We start from the raw sequence: 6,000 nt of genomic DNA, 5'->3' as shown, positions 1-6,000 counted from the left end.
TTATGCAAAAATAATTTTTAAAATATTACTTCATTTTAATCTCACAACTACCCTGGAAAGGTATGTGTTATTTTTAGTTCCATTTTATAATTGGGAAAATTGAAACTGAGGGAAACTAGCCAGAGTTACAGAGCTAATAAAGGTTTGAAGGTGGATTTGAACTCAGGTCTTCCTGAGTTCCCTTCAGGCAGGGAAGAAAGGAGTGTTTGAACCACTGGTATTCTGTGTTTTCTTCTCGATTTTGCATAAAGTTATTCCTACACAAAGATTGATCTCCTATCAAGATAATTGTACTTAATAATCTAAAATAGTCACACTTTATTGTCCCAATGTTCATTTTGGGAAAAAGGAAAAAAAATGGTCAGGAATATAGTTTTCTTTCTAACTTAGAAGTCACCTTTCTAGTAATAAAATCTTTCACCAGCTATAGATAAGTATAGATAAATATAAAATGAGAATAAATCCATACTGTAATAAACCATCATTACTTCTTTTATTTGAATATTTGGGGGATATCTATAGCAGAAACACTAAACATGAAGCATAACACTATAATGATGTAGTAGAAAGAATATTTTATTTTTATGTGGGTTTGAATCTCTACCAAAATTGAATAATCTTAAACATATCACTTTTCCTTATTTGAGTTTCAGACTCCTCATTTATGAAAATAAGGTCAAATATCCTCTTAAGAACCTTAATTAATGAAACCTTCTTTCCATTCTATTTTTTCTAGGCTAACAGTCCATGATGGTTTAATTGCATGCACTGGTCTTCAGAACTAGCTAAAAAGAAATGTTTTAACAAATCTCAGTGTTTTTTAAAAAAATTATTTTAGTTACCTTCAAACATTTAATAATGTCCATCTCTACAGAATATTCAGACTGAGACCTTCTGTGTCAAACCTTTCAACTAGAAGATATAAAGCATGTAAGAATTAAAAGGATCCACTTTAAATTTGTTGACAGGTGATTTTAAGAATTCAGTGAACAATTAATCATGACCAATTTATTCTACATATTCTAAATTTCTACAGAGACATGTGATGGCAAAGAAATTGGAGATAACTAATGAAAGGAAAGAGTTGGAGCTATAAGCACTAATTCCTAAGTTAAAGAATTAAAATACATGTGGAAATTTGTTTTTAGTTTCTCTGTCTCCATGAAAAACAGTTTAAAATGCTTTCTAGTTGAGACTTTTGGAGAACATAAACATTGGGTAAATATATGAATATGAATGCCCATAGGAAGAAAATGCTTTTCAGAGATCAAGGTGTTAAATAGTCATTAAAGACTCTGAATTACAAACTCAGTTGTTTTGTTTTGTTTTTTTTCTGAAAATTATATGGCACATAGTAAATGCTTAATAAATTGATTGAAAGTTTTCCACAGAATTCCTTTTTTAGGAAAATTCTGAGATAGTGCACTTTTTATTTTAAAGTCCTAGCCAACTTGCCTCTATCTTTACTATGCCTAAAGGGAGCAAAGAAGAGAATAACTAAGTACTGTTTAAAGTAGAAATATTTAGGAAATGATTTTGGGACAATCACTTCAATTTCATCCTCTTGGAGTGATCACAAGGTTCAAGTCAGTCCCTGGTAATTCTACTAATATGGAGGCCTCTCTTGACATGTGACAAAACAAATCTCAAGGAAGAAAGTTAAGTAAAGTAAAGAAGTCAATACATATGAATGAAGCAAAGGTTAGTAAGAAGTGAGAGGGCTTGAAAGGAAAAAGAGATCTACAAAAGCATCCTTTTTCAGAACTGAGCATCCTGTTGAAGGAGTGTTATCTCAAGTTAAATCTGGAGATGAATCATCAAGCTCTCTCTCTTATACTATCTAGGGTATCTAAAGAGGAGTAAAACTGACACTTTTTGTTGGCTGGGAAAATATATGATAATATGAAATGTCTGTCTTACCAATAGTAAATTGCACAAACAATAATCAGGGAAGCTTCAATGAAAGCAGCTGAAACTTCTGACTGTTTAAATGGCTTTAGCAACTTCATTGTTGTCATTGAGCTCTTAATATTTTTGATTGTTGTCTTTACATTTTTAAATGGCAAAACTCTGGTTTGCACATGAGAGTACTAAGCCCAGTTATTTTTTGTTTGTTTTATTTTTAATAGAAACTTGCTACAAAAGATTAAAACAAAATAAAACAGTGTCAGCTCTCTAGTTGGCAAAATTCTGACATTCAAACTTCTTCCTACAGTATGTAAAAGACAAACAATCCAAGTTCTCAAGGAGCTTGCAACCTATTAGAAGAAAATAACATATGCACATTTAAGTCAATGCAAAGAAATAAAATGGAAATAAATATTTTGAAAAGATAAAATATAGATTTAATACTCTATATAATTTTATTTGACAGATAAATTAAAGGTTAAAAATCATTTTCCTTTCCCTTTTCTTTTTCTTGACCTGCCCCAAGACTCTCTGAAGTGGAGAAAATGCTAGACTTAGATTCATGAAGATCTGAGTTCAAAATTCTGCCTCAGACAAATCTTTGTGATCAATAAATCATCTCAGTTCTGAGATTCAAAGGTCTTATGTTGAAATTGGAGATGAAAATGCCTTAAATGTTCCCTCAAATGAGTGGATGATCTCAAATGAGATAAGATGGTAGAGTTCTCGCTCTGTATGTGTATAGAGTTCATTGGAAATGATAAAGTGTTATCCTTATGTAACTTGTTTTAATTATCATAAGTATTGTTATAATAAAGTATTAGAAAACAATATTTTGGCAATAATGATCATTTCATTCTTGATATTTTAAGCCTCATTTTCAGCACAGTTTTTGGCAAATGGTAGGTATATAAAATGTTTATATATACTTGATTATGATACATAGTCCTCAATTGAAATATAGAGAGATGACACCATGAAAATATTTAATCTATTTATAAAATTTTGGTTAATAATTTTATAAACCTATGAGACTAAGGAACTAAAATACATTGCAATATATAGTAGAAAGTGCTCTATTATACAGTAGAAAAAGTCAGCAGACTTGGGTCAAATTCTATCTCTTTAATTCACTCTCTGAATTATGACCTTTTTCTTCAGTATTTTTATTTATAAAATGAACAGATTGGACTCATTTACCTCTAAGTTCTCTTTTATATCTAAATTTATTAGAATATGGATACTGAATTTTGTACTGTTGTTTCAACTGATGTCATTTCATATACAGAAACACAAAAGTTCATTAGACATAACAACTAAGCCCCAAACTAAAATCATATATCCTCACTATAACATCATTGTTTTTATAAATGATTCCTCTTAAAAATAACTACTTCTTATAATATTGAGAATCATAGTGGAGTTAGGGGAAATACCATGTAGCATTTGGGAGGGTTAAGAAAAAAAGACACCAAAAGGCAGAGTGCCATGGCAGATTAATCCAATGGCAATGGCCCATTAAGTAGATTTTAGGGAAAATTTAACCTCAAGGGCATGATTGGAATTTTTGACAGGACATGGCAAGGTGAGACTGCTCAAGAGAGTGTGGGTCTCAGGAATTTTACATAACTTTGATTTCAGACTGGATTACCTCTCCAGAGGATGGAACCATAAAGCTAACCAGATCTCTATCATTGTCTCCTCCTTCCTTGCCTCAGGATCAATTCTTTAGTTTCTCTCTGTCCAACACACCATTTAGGACCTCATCATTTATTTCTACATAAAACAATTCCTGATTTATGTGATTATCAGTGTTCTTTCACTCTTTAAATAATTTTTTCCATTATTGGGATTATATATTTTGTACTTAATTTCTGTGCATGTTTCCCTCACCCCTCCTTTATGATGACATCTGTGTTTTGTCTTGAATGTATTTTAATGTTTTACACATATTAGGTGTTTCTTAAGTATCTTCTGAATCTACTAGTAGTGTTTGAATTTATATCCCTTCTTTTTTATAACTTTAACATTCTGTTTTTTTCTGTTTCTGTAGGAATAAAAAGTCCCATAGTATTTAAGAATGCAGTTTCAAACCAATAGACATACAAGAATACCATGTAAGTTATAAATAGGAAAACTGAATGCTAAGAAATATTCTTTCATTACTTGATAAGCACAGTCATAATACTTGCTACCTTGGGCCAGAAGATTATTGGCAACCAAAGTTTTAATTATAAAAATGGAAAGGTTTGTCTGCCTGGGAAATAGGTGTTTCTCTGCAGTAGTTCGTTTCATGATATTTCAAGCTTTGACTAATAAACATTTAATAATGATTATATTAGAATTCCTTTTCCTTTGGGTTTTCTTTTGATGTGTACTCTAGAAAACAGGTGTCACATTATTCTACTGATATGAGAGCTCAGTGATTTTTAGTGAGCTTGCAATTATTAGTATAGAATTCAGCCACATACATTGTTATTACTTTGAAAAGCCTAATTAGAATTTAGGGACTTGAAAGAGAAAATGATGTACTGTGTTGATGGGAACAAATTGATAGAATGAATACTTTTAGTTCTATTAAGCACAGAAATATGAATTTTCTACTATAACTCAGCTCCTCTTGACAGAGATTATCTTGGACTTTTGAAGGCTATACCAGGGGAATATGTGCCCCAGCAGATACTACTTCATTGGAAAAACAATTAGAGTATATATGTAAAGATTTTGGGGGCATTTGGCATCCAAGGAACAACCTTGTTAAATTTGGAGATGTTCATCACCCAAAGGCACGCCTAAAGGCAAAAGTGTTTAATGACTATATAATAAATTATCAAGGAGTTAGGATCTACAATAGATGGGTAGTAAACACACAAAGATTAAATTGAGGATATTTCAATCTAACCAAGCATGAGAAATGTGATTTATGCATATTCAGTAGATTATAGCTTAATTTTTTTTCAGGTAAAACATTTTCATATTATAAGAAGATTAAAAGGGAAAAATAAGTGATTAATAAAATGCTTTAGTCTGTATTCAAAAAATAGCAGTTCTTAGAAAGAATTTATTGGAACAATCCGAATGCATTGAATTCAGCAGGCATAGATTAGGCACCTATTAACATCAGAGGCACTTGTATAGGGCCACACAATTCTGGGTAATAAGTACAAGACTTTTCAGCCTAGAGGAACCTAAAGGGCTCTCACCCTTCCTGAGAAGTCAAGGAGGGCATGCCCCACTGTGTTCTACTTGAAGCAAAGGATACTTATAGTAAAGGGAGGAATTTATGTATCAATAGTAGGGTGCTTATAGTTAGCACTTGATCAGTGTGATGTGATGATGTAATGGTTCTCTAGTTGGTACATGCTCAGAGTAATGTAATGATGTAATCATACTAAGGTATTTAAGGGCTGAGAGGACTTGAAATAAATGACTCCATATTTGACCATCCTCCTGAGTCTCCTGCCTTATTCACTCCTCCACTAAAACCAAGGACTCAGGCTGGTCTGGAGATCCTCCAGAGAGTTAATCCAGATGATATATTTGGCACTCCAGTGTGGGGGCTCTAGAAAGCATAGTATATTTTGGAACCTCAATTTTGGAGCTGTAGAAACCACACTACAAACACTGAACTATGAAGACAAAACTAAGGGGGAAAAGTAAGGTTTCCACTGATTCTACTAAAGAAAACAATATGTAAGTAAAGTCAAATCAAAAAGAAATTTATTTAGTACTTATTATTTGCTTGTGTAAATAAAGTCAAATTAAAAATAAATTTGTTGAGTACTTACTATTTGCTAGGAACTGTGGTAAAATCTGGGGATAAAAAGAAAGGTAAAAGCCAGTCCCTATCAGAGAAGACTACATGTAAACAGCTATATGTAAACAAAATACATGCAGAACAAATTAGAGATAATCAGCACTGGGGTATTGTTAGTATTAAGGAAGATCAGGAAAGGTTTCTCTAAGAAGGTCAGATTTTATCTGGGACCTGAAGAAATATAGGAAAGCAAGGAGAAAATTACAGACATGAGGGGAAGTCAGTTAAACTGAATGATGTGGGGAAACATAATCAAATAAATAAATGTAATAATT

This window comes from Sminthopsis crassicaudata, chromosome 6 (assembly GCF_048593235.1).
Source record: "Sminthopsis crassicaudata isolate SCR6 chromosome 6, ASM4859323v1, whole genome shotgun sequence".
Classification (NCBI taxonomy): Eukaryota; Metazoa; Chordata; class Mammalia; order Dasyuromorphia; family Dasyuridae; genus Sminthopsis; species Sminthopsis crassicaudata.
This window is presented reverse-complemented; position numbering follows the sequence as displayed.